Here is a 17,481-nt window from a genome sequence, read left to right as displayed (position 1 = left end):
GAGTACTGTCATTTCCGGTTTTGATCTGTATGGGTTTGTATGTGGGGGCCCAATTGTATCTGCTTGTTGGTTGCATTATGGGTGGAGAATCACGCCTGTCATACAAAACTGGGACAAGGTAACCATAGTAGCCCAAGCCAAGCATAGACATGCAGAGGAATCCTAGAGTCATGGTTCTCAACCCATTCTCCAGCCTCACATTCTTGGACTCTTCTATTTGAATATGATCACTCAACCATATCCTTTATGACAAACAACAGAGTCTTACATCACAAAATCTTCAGACAGGACTGTCCAGACAGATCCACTTGTTCTCATGATATCATCTTTTGCTGGAGGGATTCCGAAATGTCTACATTCTTCCTCAACTGAGCATCCTTGCGTTTGTGGTTGACAGATATCTCAGCCATGTCCAACCCATGTCCTACACTTTGGCCTCACCCCTGATGAGGTACCCTGGTCCTCAATGACCAACCCATCAATATCCACATCGAGAAGAACATCAGCCACGATTTCTAACAAGAACCCACCACCAAGCATATATTCCCCTCCCCTCTCTTGTCAGCCTTCCGCAGGGACCATTCCGTTGGGACACCTCGATCCACTCCTTATCCATTCTCAACAGCTCCCCATAACCCAACAGCACTTTCCATGCCACCACAGAAGGCATAACATCTGCCCATTTACTTCCTCCTGCTTCACTATCCAAGGCTTCCAGGGGAAGCAGCGATTTACCCACACTTCACTCAATCTATTCTACTGTATTCACTGCTCACAATATGGTCTCCTTCTGCATCGGGGAGACGAAACACAGACTGACCAACCGCTTGGCAGAACACCTATATTCTGGCCGTAAGAATGGCCCCAGGTTTCCAATTGCCTGTCACTTGAGCGCCCCATCATGATCCCTGTCCAAAATCTCTGTCTCAGGCTTGCTGCAGTGCTCCAGTGAGTGCAAGCTAGAAGAAAAAAACCTCATGTGTGCTTTGCAGAACACCTCCGCTCGGTTCGCAGTAAACAGCAGCACCTCACAGTCGCGAACGGTTTTAGCTCCCCCTCCCATTCCTTAGACGACATGCCCATCATGGGCCTCCTGCAGTGCCACAATGATGCCACCCGAAGGGTGCAGAGGAACAGCAACTCATATTCCACTTGGGAACGCTGCAGCCCAATGGTATCGATGTGAACTTCACAAGCTTCAAAATCTCCCCTCCCGCCACTGCATCCCAAAACGAGCCCAGCTTGTCCCGCCTCCCTAACCTGTTCTTCCTCTCACCTATCCTCTCCTCCCACCTCACGCTGCACCTCCATTTCGTACCAACTGACCTCATCCCATCTCCTTGACCTGTCTGTCCTCCCTGGACTGACCTATCCTCTCCCGACCTTCCCACCTATACTCTCCTCTCCACCTATCTTCTTTTCTCTCCATCTTCGGTCCGCCTCCCCCTCTCTCTCCCTATTTATTTCGGAACCCTGTCCCCATCTCCCTCTCTGATGTAGGGTCTCGGCCCGAAACGTCAGCTTTTGTGCTCCTGGGATGCTGCTTGGCCTGCTGTGTTCATCCAGCTTCACACTTTGTTATCTTGGATTCTCCAGCATCTGCAGTTCCCTTTGTCTCTGAATAAAGGAGAAGGTAGGTGAAGAGGAGACAGACAGGTTAAAGAGGCGGCGGATAGAGCCAGTAAAGATGAGTGTATGTGGGCAGTTAGGGAGGGGATCGGTCAGTCCAGGGAGGACGACCAGGCCAAGGGGGTGGAGCTGAGGCTGGTAGGTAGGAGATGGGGGTAGGGCTTGAGGTGGGAGAGTGGATAGGTGGGAGGAATGACAGGTTAGGGAGGTGGGGATGAGCTGCGCTGGTTTTGGGATGTAGGTGGGGAGGGGAAATTTTGAAGCTTGTGAAGTCCACACTGGTACAAGTAGGCTGCAGGGTTCCCAAGCAAAATAAGTGGTACTGTTCCTGCAACCTTTGAGTGGCATTGTTGTGGCACTGCAGGAGGCCCAGGATGGGCAGATGGAATTATGGTGTTGAAGGTGGAGATGTGGTCAATAAGTAGGAGCTTGACGTAGATGCCCTTGTTATCTGGACGTTCCAGAGATGTGTGTAAAGCCAAGGAGAGGGCATCTGCCATGGATCTGCTGCATCAGTAGGTGAATTGCAGTGGATCAAGGTAATGTGGGAGGCTGGAGTTGATGTGACCCATGACCAACCTCTCAAAGCACTTCATAGTGATAAATATGGATGTCAGAGCCACTGGGCAGTCGTCATTGAGGCTTTTGAAAAAAATTGCTGACATTCAGTGCGGGGATCTTAAAGCATTCGCACGAACATCAGAAAATTGGAGAAGCCTCGAGCATATGAGCACAGGTAGCTGAGGGTAGGGAGGGCGTGAATTACAGAAATCAAAGAGGGCAAGATACAGAGAGAGAGAGAGAGAGAGAGAGAGACAGAGATCATAGTGAACAAATGATTGGCCTGGTAGGCAGTGGAAAATACATGATTTTACATGGAACATGCAGATATCTTCGAAAAACAGGACATTGAGTTTTGGAAATTAGCGTTATAGTTGATTTGGAGTGAACCAAGTTACTGTTCAGTTTGGTTGTGGCTTTTGATGAAGGGATGGTCCATCTGAGATGGAAATTGGAGGAAGATTTCAGGATTTTTTCATGTTCTTGTCTTTCTGTTATGCCCCGAGGTAAAAAGCATTGGAAATGCTGTTAATTTTTTGCACGGCGAGCTGCAGAATATTGACCAGTCTCACACCATTGCCATCACCTTGCCCTTGCAGATGCGGATAAAGTTCTCCAAGCTGACAGAAATTGAAAGCACTCGCATCCTGTGACGATGGTAAGTTTACTTTCTTAAAAAAAAATGCTTGCAGCTTAATGAGCATAATAAAGAGCACAGGGGCTCTGGTTAACACTGCTGCCTCATGGCACTAACAACTTGGGTTCAATTCCGCCCTTAGGTCACTGTCTGTGTGGAGTTTGCACATTGTCCATGTGTCTGCATGGGTTTTCTCCGGGTGCTCGAGTTTCCTCCCACGGTGAAAAGATGTGCAAGTTAGGTGGATTGGCCATGCTAAATTTCCCAAGGTGTTCAGTGATGTGTAGGTTAGGTGAGTTATAGGTGGATGGGTCTGGGTGGGATGCTTTGAGGGGCAGTGTGGACGTGTTGGGCTGACGGACCTGTTTCCACATTGTAAGGATTCCCTGAATCATGATTCTATCATTTTACTGAGCGCAAAGGTACAATATTAGCCGGTCATATTTGTCTCACCTCTTTACACATTGACAAGAAAGCTTTAATTTTAGTTTCTATGCATTTGCAAAGTGTCTGCTGTCTCTAACAAGGCTGACTATATCTCCTTCTCTAATGGGCATCTCCTGTCCCCTAACACCAAGAGGTGACACTTGCTTTTCGTTTCGTACAATCAGTAAAACAATAGCCTCCATATTACAGCCAGCGGCTTCTCTTAATGCTCACACACGGTTCTTTTTTTCCTCCAGGTATTGACCACTCATCATTTCTTATTCCTCATCTCATCTCTCTCTCACGCACTCTCTCTCTCTCTCTCTCTCTCTCTCTCTCTCTCTCTCTCTCTGTCTGTCATTATCTCTCCTCTCCCTGTTATCCCCCATCACTTGACTCACAGGCACAAACAGAAGTTCACAGTCACACTGTGTTGCACATGCATATCCTATCCCTCATGCTCAAACATACTATCCATACACACACAGAACCAGGAACACAGTCTCTCACTCACACATTCTGTCACATTCTCACTCATTCATACTCCGTACTGTCACACAGTCAAGCACGGTCTTGCACACATGCTGTGGCATACTTGCATGCACTGTCGCAGGATCTTTTGCCAATGCTCATACTCTCAAGTACGCACAGACACACACCCCCCCCCCCCCGACAAATCTCTCCCTCACACACTTATGCTTGAAAATTTGCTTGCTCTCAAAGTCACTCGCTCTCACAGACACTCTCACAGCCTCATGCATGCTTGTAACACTCCCTCCTTGTGCTAATTCTTTTCACACACTCTCAAGCACAGACACTGGCGCACACATTCTGTCGTGCGCACACTCACACTTTCATGCACCATCTTTGCACTCTTGAACACAATCATATGCTCACCTCTCTCTCGCACACAGTCAATTTGATTTGAGTCATCATTGTCACTTGTGCCTTGGTACACTGAGAAGTTTTCTTATGCATGCAGTACAGACAGATCATACCATACAAAGTGCATTCGTGAAATGGAACATTGTACATCTTCTCTGTAGCTGTCACTGAGAGCGAGATCCAAGTTAGATCCAAAGGGCCTGTTCTGTGCTGTACTGTTCTATGTTCTATGTTCTAGATTTAAAATTTTAAGTGTTCTATTCAGATCCCCAATAACAGCGGTGAAGATGCAGTTCTTGAATCTTTTCACACATGTATACAAACTTTTTTACATCTTCCCTTCAGTCAAAGGTAGAAGAGAGTGTAATTGTTGGGTGAGAAGGGCCTTTGATTTTGTCAGTGGGTTTCCCGAGGCAGTGGGAAGTACAGGTGGAATCAATGAATGGAAGGCTGGTTTGCATAATGGACTATGCTGTGTTCACGACTCTGTAGTTTCTTATGACCTGAGGAAGAGCTGTTGCCAAACCATGCTGTGATAGGTTGCTTTCTATGGTACATCAATAATTGTTGTCCTTGTGGACACACTGAATTGCCTTAGCCTCTTGGGGAAATGGAGACATTGGTGTGCTTTTTTGCCCATTGTGACGATCTGGGTGGACCAGGAGAGATCGTTGGTGATCAACACTCTCAACTATCTCCACCTCAGCAACATCTCTCTCACTGTCTGATGCAGGCGCGCTCACACTCACATTCTGTCGCCCATTCTGTCTGTCTGTCTGTCTCTCTCTCCCTCATCGCCCACCTCTCTCGCTCTGTCTGTCGCGCGCTCGCTCTCTCCAATTCTGCCTGGAAGAAGAAAGGCAAGAGCCATAATAAATAGGGATTGTTCAGCTAGAGGAACCATGCTGTGATATGCATCCAGATAGGATGCTTTCTCTGGTACATCAATGAAAGTTGTCTTTGTGGACACACCAAACTGCCTTAGCCCCCTGGCAAGTAGAGACAAATGGTGTGCTTTTTTGCCCATTGCGACGATCTGGGTGGACCAGATTTTGCACAGTCGTACCTGTGACTCCATTGTGGCATATTAACCAGGTCAACAATGTCATTAAGGGGATCCTGAAGGAGGAGGACCCTAAGACACAGCTCGATGTACACATTGGTAAGATGAGTGATTTGGTTTGGGGTAACGCTTGCACCAAGCGTTCTGAGAGCTAGGCAGTGGATTAAATAGCAGGACCTGTAAAGTTGTAATCTCTGGATTATTCCTGGTGCCACATGCTGAGAAGGCAAGAAAAAGGAGAAGAAAACAGATGAATGCTTGGCTCAAGTGTTGGTGTTTGGGGAGGGATTTAGACTCCTGGATCTGAAGGAGAATTTGTGAGGATGGTATGTCCTCTACAAGTGGGCTGGTCTGCAGCTGAAGCAGAAAGGAACCAAAATCCTTGCACAAGGGTTTGCTAATGTTGTGAGGAATTTAAGCTATCGGCCTTGCAAGCAGTGGGCAGTTGAAGAGCAGGGAATTCACTGAGGGGTGAGAAGCTAATAAAATAATAATTATATTCTGGGATTTCAACTGCACAACATTAATTGAGATTAGACAAAAGTTTGACTTGGGAAATAATTCTTTAAATACATTTGATAGATTATTTTACATGAACATGGAGATGAGCTTGTAAGGGACAGTGCAATGCTGGATCTATTTCTGGGACACAAAGCCAGTGTTCCTTTGGCCCTCGATGTTGCGCCGACCTGTGAACTAATCTTAACCCATCCCCCAACACTATCCCATCATCATCCATATGCTTATCCAAGGACTGTTTAAATGCCCCCAATGTGGCTGAGTGAACTACATCAGCAGGCAGGGCGATCCTTATCGCTCTCCGACTAAAGAACCTGCCTTTGACATCTATCTCAAATCTATTATCGCTCAATGTGTAGCTCTGCCCCCTCAGACAAGCTGATGCCATCATCCTCAGAAAAAGACTCTCACTGTCCACACTATCTAGTCCACTGATCATCTTGTATGTCTCTATTAAATCCCCTCTGAACCTTCTTCTCTCCAATGAGAACAGACCCAAGACCCTCAGCCTTTCTTCCTCAGACCTTCGCTGCAGAGCAGGCAACATCCTGGTAAATCTCCTCTGAACCTTTTCCAATGCTTCTACATCCTTCCTGTAATTGGGTGACCAGAAATGCACGCAGTATTCCAAGTAAGGCTGCACTAGCTACATCTTTTAATTTACTAGCACAGAGTACATCGCGTGCAGGATACCTATTGACCTTTAGCCCCATTAGTTTCCCTAGCACCTCTTCTCTGGTGATATTTCCTGTCTTCTTTTTGCCCCTTGTTAATTAAGTAATTTTGAGATGCTATTTGTGTCTTTTGCTGTGCAGACTGGTATAAAGTATTTATTTGTCTCATTTGCTATTTCCTGATTCCCCATTATTATTTTTGCCGCCTCCATTCTTTAAGGGATCTGCTTTCACTTTGGCCTCTTCCTTCATTTGTTTAAATAAGCTCTTATTGTCTGTTTCTTTTCTATTTCTCGGCTTTGAAATCTTTCCTTATTTCTGGTTTTCTACTAACCTTGGGCACTGACTGTTGAATTGGCAGAACATTGGAGAGAATGCTTAGGATATGAAATTTTTGGTCTGATAAATAGTACTCGACATGGTGCTGTTGCCTCCGCTCCTGCTCAGGTCTCTCCCAGTTGAAATGCCAAATGTGAGCCTGCCCATGCTCTTCACAGCTGCCCTGCAGCATTAAATGGCTGGAGGCAGGACAGCGGGCACCCTCTTGGATGGAAGTTCTACCTTGTAGAACTCCTGGCCACTTAGAGCCCAGAAGAGTCTGAAGTTGCTGATGGCTGGATGGCGGGTCCCCGAGGGTTGTTAGGGGTTTTTAAAAGGTTGGATGAGAGTTTAAGGGCATGAAGTGCCTAGGATCAGGCCAAGGGGCCTGTGAACGATGTTCCCCTACCAACTCACTTTTTCTCGACTGGATTGTGCATGTAAAGCTGACTGTCTTTCTGATTGACATCTATCTCCTGACACAACAGAGGGGATCCCTTAAATTGCCATCAATTAGTCTCAGGAGGTCAAAGGATAGACAGGCTGCTTGACAGTTCCCCAGAACTTTCACACATGTACGCACAGTGCCCTCCAGATTTTGTGTGTTCTTCCCACCTTCGTATCTGTGGGATGGGGCTGTATAATCGAGCTCATAAGAAGTTATCCTGAGCCTTGAAATAGGACTGGAATGATGCAGCCAAATCTGGTGACGAAACTTCAAGACTAATAATTTTGGTAGTCTTGAATAATAATAATGAAATTTACCCAACTTGTTTTAAGAATGTGACATTTTATCATCAAATTTAGCTAATGCTGTTTTCATTGGAGTACAGGGGATTAATAAGTAGTTAATCGAGACATTAGGGATTACGATAGGTTGGGATAAGATAAACGTGGAAAAGCTGTGTTCCCATGGCTAATGGATGATGATACAAGGAGAAGGGAATGCATTCATGTTTTGGGGAAAAGATGTAGGGGGGTGTCAAGAGGAATTTTTTTTTAAAGCAGTGAATGTTTCTGCCTGGCATTCGATGTTTTGACAATGTTTGCCAGATTTTGTTGGCATCTTGTGAACTAACATTGAATTGATACTTGCTTAACTACTAATTGTTTTTGGTAGACACTGTAGAACATACCATATGTATGGCAAAATAGCAAAATTACAAGAGAAATCTAGTTCAAAACCTAGGTAACAGAGCACCTTTTTAAACTTAACAAGAACGTGTCATTAACACATTTAATAGCTGCGACATAGTGTGATTTAAAAGAATGCTGATAACCCGAAGTGAAATAGGGGTTGTAAGATCCACTGTTGGAAACAAGTGAAGAGCCAATTAGATTGTACTTTGGATTTGGATGTAATGAGAATGCACGCCGGTTGAAAGAGATGGATGTTTTAGGTTAAATTGTTCTGAGTGCTGCTTCATAAATATCAAGGAGGGCTTCATAACATATAAAGCTACTGTTCCTCCACCATTGTTCCACAGAAATTACTGAAGCAAACAACAGAATATGACCAGCATCACTGACGGTTCCCGAGTTAGATTTGACATTTTACATTTGAGAAGGAAATGGCCTGTTTCCATCATTCCAGAGTACTTTTGTGAATCATTGTATTTATTTCTAGGCCAAATAAAGGAATTAATTTTGTTTAATAGATCCAATAAGTTAAAACTGTAATCAAAGTTAGTTTTCTTCCTCCTTTGTAGTGGATCTGTTGGAGTTGCACACAGCACAATGTGTCTTCGATCAACACAAATTGACACAAAACGAGCAACTTCTAAATGTGACTGAAGTAATCAACTGTTCAACGACCATTTATGATGGTTTGGAACAAAATCACAAAAACTAGGTCAATGTGCCACTCTGTGTCGACATGTATCTGAACTGGCTGCTGAACGTCTTTGATACGTATGTATGATTTACACTTGAATGTAGTATGTTTAGATTGTCCTAAGGTGCATTAAACTGCTTCCTGCATATTGGATTTTGATATATGCATGATCAGTTAAGTAAATGTGAAGATTGTCGACTGATTAAAATCAACCCTGGCATTAGAACATAGAACATAGAACATAGAACAGTACAGCACAGAACAGGCCCTTCAGCCCACAATGTTGTGCCGACCATTGATCCTCATGGATGCACCCTCAAATTTCTGTGACCATATGCATGTCCAGCAGTCTCTTAAATGACCCCAATGACCTTGCTTCCACAACTGCTGCTGGCAACGCATTCCATGCTCTCACAACTCTCTGCGTAAAGAACCTGCCTCTGACATCCCCTCTATACTTTCCACCAACCAGCTTAAAACTATGACCCCTCGTGCTAGCCATTTCTGCCCTGGGAAATAGTCTCTGGCTATCGACTCTATCTATGCCTCTCATTATCTTGTATACCTCAATTAGGTCCCCTCTCCTCCTCCTTTTCTCCAATGAAAAGAGACCGAGCTCAGTCAACCTCTCTTCATAAGATAAGCCCTCCAGTCCAGGCAGCATCCTGGTAAACCTCCTCTGAACCCTCTCCAAAGCATCCACATCTTTCCTATAATAGGGCGCCCAGAACTGGACGCAGTATTCCAAGTGCGGTCTAACCAAAGTTTTATAGAGCTGCAACAAGATCTCACGACTCTTAAACTCAATCCCCCTGTTAATGAAAGCCAAAACACCATATGCTTTCTTAACAACCCTGTCCACTTGGGTGGCGATTTTAAGGGATCTATGTATCTGCACACCAAGATCCCTCTGTTCCTCCACGCTGCCAAGAATCCTATCCTTAATCCTGTACTCAGCTTTCAAATTCGACCTTCCAAAATGCATCACCTCGCATTTATCCAGGTTGAACTCCATCTGCCACCTCTCAGCCCATCTCTGCATCCTGTCAATGTCCCGCTGCAGCCTACAACAGCCCTCTACACTGTCAACGACACCTCCGACCTTTGTGTCGTCTGCAAACTTGCTGACCCATCCTTCAATTCCCTCGTCCAAGTCATTAATAAAAATTACAAACAGTAGAGGCCCAAGGACAGAGCCCTGTGGAACCCCACTCACCACTGACTTCCAGGCAGAATATTTTCCTTCTACTACCACTCGCTGTCTTCTGTTGGCCAGCCAATTCTGTATCCAAGCAGCTAAGTTCCCCTGTATCCCATTCCTCCTGACCTTCTGAATGAGCCTTCCATGGGGAACCTTATCAAATGCCTTACTGAAGTCCATATACACCACATCCACAGCTTGACCCTCATCAACCTTACTAGTCACATTGTTGACAGAAAGTTTCAGTGTGTTCTAATTTCATTTCAGTGAAAGAAATAAAGTAGTTGAAAGTTTTAGCGACTTTTGTTTTAAATCATAAAATTGAAACTGATATACTTTTGATTCCTTTTGGTCAGATCTGTACAGGATCATGTAGACATCGCGACACTCTGATTGCAATGCTCTTCACGGTTACAAATGTTAGTGCTGGAGAATGACGTGTATAATGCGCACAATATGCACATCATCCAGTTAATGTCAAGGAATAAACGGCCAGATGTTGAATAAAATTTTGTGACCGTCAATCTCGTAGAGTCATACAGCATAGAAACACCATATCTATGCCTACCGACAAACACCAAACTGCACTAATCTCATTTATCTACACTTGGTCCAGAGCCTACTTTGACCTAGCATTTTAAATGCTCATCCCAGATGCTTTTTAAATGTTGAGAATACCTGCCTCTACTTGCCCTCTCAGGCAGCGTGCTCCATACGTCTACCAGTTTTGACATGAAAAAGCTTTTCCTCAGACTTCCTCACCTTAAACTTGTGCCATCTGGTTTCATCCTCACCTTAAACTTGTGCCATCTGGTCTTAGACACATGTGCCGTGGGGAAAGAATTCTCACAATGTATTCTGCCTGTGCCTGTCATAATTTTCTATGCCTCAATCAGATCAGAGGAATTGAGTATAAGAGCAAAGTGGTCCTTCTGCAGCTGTACAGGGCCCTGGTGAGACCACACCTGGAATACTGTGTGCAGTTTTGGTCTCCCAATTTGAGGAATGACATTCTTGCTGTTGAGGGAGTGCAGCGTAGGTTCACAAGGTCAATTCCCGGAATGGCGGGACTATCATATGTTGAAAGATTGGAGCGACTGGGCTTGTGTCCTCTCGAGTTTAGAAGGATGAGAGGGGATCTGATTTAGGCGGATAGGATTATTAATGGATTGGACACTGTGGAGGCAGGAAGCATTTTTCTGCTGATGGGTGAGTCCAAGAGGGAGAGAGAAAACAGGAAATTGTAGACCGGTTAGCCTGATGTCAGTGGTGGGAACGATGCTGGAGTGAATTATAAAAGATGAAATTACAACTCATTTGGATAGCCGGAACAGGACAGGTCAGAGTCAGCATGGATTTACAAAGGGGAAATTGTGCTTGACGAATCTTCTGGAATTTTTTGAGTATGTAACTATGAAGATAGACAAGGGAGAACCAGTGGATGTCGTGAACCTGGACTTTAAGAAAGCCTTTGATAAAGTCCCACATCGGAGACTAGTGAGCAAAGTCAGGGCACATGTTATTGGGGGCAAAATACTGACTTGGATTAGAAATTGACTGGCTGACCGGAAACAAAGAGTCGTGATGAACGGGTCACTTTCGGAATGGCAGGCAGTGGCCAGTGGGGTACCACAAGGTTCGGTGCTGGGACCACAGCTGTTTACAATATCCATTAATGATAGAGATGAAGGCATTAAAAGTAATCTTAGCAAATTTTCCAACGACACAAAGCTGGGTGGCAGTGTGAAATGTGAGGAGGATGTTATGAGAATACAGGATGACTTGGATTGGCTCGGTGAGTGGACGGATGGCTGATAGATGCAGTTTAATGTTAATAAATGTGTGGTTATCCACTTTTTTGGTAGCAAGAACAGGAAGGCAGATTACTATCTCAATGGAGTCAAGTTGGTAAAGGGGAAGTACAATGTGATCTTGGTGTTCTTGTACATTAGTCAATGAAAGCAAGCATGCAGGTACAGCAGACAGTGAAGAAAGCCATTGGCATGCTGGCCTTCATAACAAGAGGAATTGAGTATAGGAGCAAAGACGTCCTTCTGCAGCTGTACAGGGACCTAGCTTAGAAGGATGAGAGGGGGTCTGATTGAGATGCAGAAGATTATTAAAGGATTGGACACTCTGGAGGCAGGAAGCATGTTTCTGCTGATGGGTGAGTCCAGAACCAGAGGTTCTGTTTAAAAATAAGGGGTAAGCCATTTAGAACAGAGTTGAGGAAAACCTCCTTCACTCAGAGAGTGGTGGATATATGGAATGCTCTGCCCCAGAAGGCTGTGGAGGCCAAGTCTCTGGATAGTTTCAAGAAAGAGATGGATCGATCTCTTCAAGATAGTGGAATCAAGGGTGATGGGGATAAGGCAGGGACAGGATATGGATTGTGGATGATCAGTCATGATTATAATGAATGGTGGTGCTGGCTTGAAGGGCCGAATGGCCTACTCCTGCACCTGTTGTCTGTTGTAAAAGTTAATTGTAGAAGAATGATTAAGATGGTCCCATATATATGGTGTTGGCAGCTGGTTCACATTGGGAAAACAACATGGTTGATCTTGATTCTACTCCTACTTGTTACACAGAAGCCTCTTCGAGCAACAATTCTTGAATGCCACAATGATGCCACCCGAAGGTTGCAGGAACAGCAACTCATATTCAGCTTGGGAACCCTGCAGCCCAATGGTATCAATGTGGACTTCACCAGCTTCAAAATCTCCCCTTCCCCCACCGCATCCTAAAACCAGCCCAGTTCGTCCCCTCCCCCCACTGCACCACACAACCAGCCCAGCTCTTCCCCTCCACCCACTGCATTCCAAAACTAGTCCAACCTGTCTCTGCCTCCCTAACCTGTTCTTCCTCTCACCCATCCCTTCCTCCCACCCCAAGCCGCACCTCCATCTCCTACCGACTAACCTCATGCCACCTCCTTGACCTGTCCGTCTTCCCTGGAATGACCTATCCCCTCCCTACCTCCCCACCTATACTCTCCTCTCCACAAACTATCTTCTTTTCTCTCCATCTTCGGTCTGCCTCCCCATCTCTCCCTATTTATTCCAGAACCCTCACCCCATCCCCCTTTCTGATGAAGGGTCTAGGCCCGAAACATCAGCTTTTGTGCTCCTGAGATGCTGCTGGGCCTGCTGTGTTCATCCAGCCTCACATTTTATTATTCTTGAATGTTGATGGGACGTTGAAATGCAGGTAGATTATCGTGATCACTTGTTGAAAATGGATAGCAGCTAGTAGTTCTCTTTCGTCTCAACTAGTGACCAGTAAGCAACGGTCAAACAGTACCTAACCCAGAGGACACAAGCTCCTCTGAGACATGATGTTAGTTGATTCTCATGAATAACTACCTGCAGATGGACTATCTGCAGATAAAGCATGGTATTAAATCTCACATATACTGCTCTCAACCGTTTTAATCAAAGTATTTATCACTCGTTGCATAGAAACAGATCACAAAACTGAAATGGCATATGCACAAATGCCAGCATAGAAGTTCTAGACAGTAGCATTTTGTTTAAAGTTGTATTTGTAAAATAAAAGGGTGAAGTATTAACTTTCACAAATCATATTAACATGCTGTAGAAATCTGTGGAAGTGAGAAATTTGTTTTTTGATTCAATACATGTCTGACAAATGACAATTCAAAGAGATCTTTGTTTCAGCTGCAGTGGGTTGTGGAGTCGACCTCATTAGGGGCATTTAAGTGACTATTTGACAGGCATATGGGTGTTAATACAAGATAGGGGTGGAGGTTAGATAGACCTGAGGTTTAGGGTAAAAGTTCAGCACGACATCATGGGCTGAAGGGCCTGTACTGTTCAATGTTCTATGTATCTTATGCTGTATTCAAATAAGTAGTCAGTCAGTGGCATTCTGTCACTTCCTTTTCCAGGGGTAGGAGTGGAAGAATCAGAGTGTTTCTTTGAAAATTGGCTTGATGTGTCTGTCCAAGGGTCATCTGGAGGAAAAAATACAAGTGTAAGTACTAAATCTATCATTGCCGATACACATGTAAACTGTAGATTTAACTGTACGTAAACTTTGTTTAACAAACTAGCCCACTCAATAAACTGACAAAAATTACACACCAGATGTTTACTGTATTCTCATCATCTCTGTGATGTCTGGTGAGGGTGCAAGTGAGAAGGCTCCCTGCCAGTAAGTTTGAGTTAAGGCGAAGTTGCATCATTGCTGAAGTTATTTATGCTGTAAATGAAGGAGAACAGTAATGTGTATATCCCATGCGTTATGTTCCTGTTATTGAGTGTGTGTTTTTTGTGTGTGTGGGCCTATTGATCAACTGGAATTTTTGATTATTCAGCCCATTCCTGGTACCACGGGTACTGTTTCACAAAAGGTTTGCTGTCTTAGTATATTTCTCTATTTAGTCACTGCCACTATTAATGTTAAGTTAGAGCGTGGTCTTTGCAGAATCTGCACAGTGTATTCCTGCTGGATAAATGATGCACTACATCTGTATGATGCCATTGCTTCTCAACGACACCAACTTAGCAGCTGTTTTTGTTACCAATAATGTTTTCATCATTAGAATACTTGGAAAATATTCAGAAGTGCTGTATGACTCGACTGCTCACTTGCAGCAGTGATAACACTTAATGTGAGGTCATGTTTTTCCCCATTTGATGTTGTGTTGTCAACAATGTATCTCACAACTAATGGGCATATTTCATTGAAACCTGGTCTGTACAGGTATGGTCCAAGGAAGAACTGATTAGTTTTTGACAGATCTAGATTTATTTCTCTATTTTTTAAAAACACCAGTTAAAATTCGTTGGATAGGCAAATGATCATCTTTCTAGAATATTGTTGATTGATTTAGAATGTTGTGGATTGTGACAGCCCTGATAGTAGAATTTTTCATAACTATCAAAATATGAGCAGAATTTTCAGAGCAGATTATCAAATTGGCCTGAAGCTTTCTCAGTGAGATGGAAGCTTTTAATAAAAGGATTTATTTTGTCGGCCTTGCATTTACAAAGAATCAGTCAAGTGGAGAAATGCCTCAAAGAAAAGCTGTGTAATTATAGAGTCATGGATGTTTGTTGCACAGGAGGAGGCCGTGTGCACTGTCGTTACTGCACTGCTCAACAAAGATCTGTCTACATTGAACTCACAGTACATTGATTTCCTTTTTGATTGTTTGACCCATAGCCCTGGAGCCTACAGCAACAGAAGTGAATATCTAAATACTGCTTAAATATTCAGACACTTTCTGAATCAGCCACACTTTCCGTCAGTGAGTTCATGTCAACTAATGGAAAAAGCAGCTTCCAGTTATCCTTTCTATGCCCTTCAAAATCTTAAACACCTTTTACCAGGTCCCCTTGTCTGCTCCAATCTTCTCGTCGGTCAGATGGGCAGGTCAGTGGCAGATTGATATAGCCTGAAGAAGGAATAAGATAAGAGAGTACTTAATGTGGCAAAGCCTGTCGTGCCCGATGGAGGTCAGCAACGGCAGTCAGCAGTGAAGTCCACTGGCAAGGATGGGCGGGTTTTAGCCCAGCGCAGGGAATACAAACCATCACGGGGGAAGCCTCGTTCAGAGTGTCTGCAAACTCGTGGCTTAGGAAAGGACTGTAATAGAACATAGAACATAGAACCGAACAGGACAGCACAGAACAGGCCCTTCAGCCCACAATGTTGTGCCGACCATTGATCCTCATGTATGCACCCTCAAATTTCTGTGACCATATGCATGTCCAGCAGTCTCTTAAATGACCCCAATGACCTTGCTTCCACAACTGCTGCTGGCAACGCATTCCATGCTCTCACAACTCTCTGTGTCAAGAACCCGCCTCTGACATCCCCTCTATACTTTCCACCAACCAGCTTAAAACTATGACCCCTCATGCTAGCCATTTCTGCCCTGGGAAATAGTCTCTGGCTATCAACTCTATCTGTGCCTCTCATTATCTTGTATACCTCAATTAGGTCCCCTCTCCTCCTCCTTTTCTCCAATGAAAAGAGACCGAGCTCAGTCAACCTCTCTTCATAAGATAAGCCCTCCAGTCCAGGCAGCATCCTGGTAAACCTCTTCTGAACCCTCTCCAAAGCATCCACATCTTTCCAATAATAGGGCGACCATAACTGGACGCAGTATTCCAAGTGCGGTCTAACCAAAGTTTTATAGAGCTGCAACAAGATCTCCTGACTCTTAAACTCAATCCCCCTGTTAATGAAAGCCAAAACACCATATGCTTTCTTAACAACCCTGTCCACTTGGGTGGCCATTTTAAGGGATCTCTGTATCTGCATATCAAGATCCCTCTGTTCCTCCACACTGCCAAGAATCCTATCCTTAATCCTGTACTCATCTTTCAAATTCGATCTTCCAAAATGCATCACCTTGCATTTATCTAGGTTGAACTCCATCTGCCACCTCTCAGCCCATCTCTGCATCCTGTCAATGTCCCGCTGCAGCCTACAACAGCCCTCTACACTGTCAACGACACCTCCGACCTTTGTGTCGTCTGCAAACTTGCTGACCCATCCTTCAATCCCCTCATCCAAGTCATTAATAAAAATTACAAACAGTAGAGGCCCAAGGACAGAGCCCTGTGGAACCCCACTCACCACTGACTTCCAGGCAGAATATTTTCCTTCTACTACCACTCGCTGTCTTCTGTTGGCCAGCCAATTCTGTATCCAAGCATCTAAGTTCCCCTGTATCCCATTCCTCCTGACCTTCTGAATGAGCCTACCATGGGGAACCTTATCAAATGCCTTGCTGAAGTCCATATACATCACATCGACAGCTCGACCCTCATCAACTTTTCTAGTCACATCCTCAAAAAACTCGATAAGGTTTGTGAGGCATGACCTACCCCTCACAAAGCCGTGTTGACTGTATTTGATCAAGCCATGCTCTTCCAGATGGTCGTAAATCCTATCCTTCAGAATCCTTTCTAACTCCTTGCAGACGACAGACGTGAGACTTACTGGTCTGTAATTGCCGGGGATTTCCCTATTTCCTTTCTTGAAGAGAGGAATTACATTTGCCTCTCTACTCTCCACTGGAGTCATACCTGAGGACTGGAATGTTTGACTTTTTAAACTTTTGTTTTTATTCTTCTACTGTTCTAATAAGAAGACTGTAGTGCTGAACATTTTAACTTATTCATTTATTTTTATCACATGGAGCATGGAACGGTACAGCACAGTACAGGCCCTTCAGCCCACGATGTTGTGCCGAACTTTTACCCTAATCCTGTGGTCAATCTAACCTCCGCCCCTCCCTTATACTATCATCCATGTGCTTGTCTAATAGCCGATGAAATGCCCCTATTGAGGCTGACTCCACTACCCTCTCCGGCATTGCATTCCACTCCCCTACGACTCTGAGTAAAGAAGGATGGATAAATTTTGTACTTCTGCAACTAAAATTGCGTACCAAAGTACTTTGTACCTGAGATGGCACCGTCTAAGGCAACTTTGTACTCTTTTCTTTGTACTCTTGTACCCTGTATTGAATGCATGTGATAATAAAATCTCAATCTAATGCATAGCAGGACACTGGGAAGCTTAGAGGAGAAAAGGGATCCTGGAGTGCTTGTTCATGAATTCCTGAAGGGGTCAGGTCAGGCTAGTAAGGGTTGTTACAAAGACATATGGGACACCTCCCTTTGTCAGTTGTGGCATAAATTGTAAGAGTGGGAAGGTCACTTTGGAGTTGTTTAAAAGTTTGGTTAGGCCACA

The 17,481-nt window shown here is 44.5% G+C and overlaps 1 long non-coding RNA gene across 2 annotated transcripts in view; it reads left to right on the top strand.

Moving 5' to 3' along the window:
* LOC132209236 (uncharacterized) overlaps positions 1-17,481 on the top strand; it is a 43,032-nt gene that overhangs the window by 12,060 nt on the left and 13,491 nt on the right. Inside the window, exons 2-3 of one of the 2 annotated variants that reach the window (XR_009445328.1) lie at positions 2,790-2,848; positions 13,658-13,743. This is a non-coding gene — a long non-coding RNA (uncharacterized LOC132209236). Of the gene's footprint in view, positions 1-1,920; positions 2,849-13,657; positions 13,744-17,481 lie in introns of those variants that run through there. The other variant, XR_009445327.1, reaches the window with a different exon arrangement.

The sequence above is a fragment of the Stegostoma tigrinum genome, unplaced genomic scaffold (genome assembly GCF_030684315.1).
Source record: "Stegostoma tigrinum isolate sSteTig4 unplaced genomic scaffold, sSteTig4.hap1 scaffold_73, whole genome shotgun sequence".
NCBI classification, from domain to species: Eukaryota; Metazoa; Chordata; class Chondrichthyes; order Orectolobiformes; family Stegostomatidae; genus Stegostoma; species Stegostoma tigrinum.
This window is presented reverse-complemented; position numbering and strand designations above follow the sequence as displayed.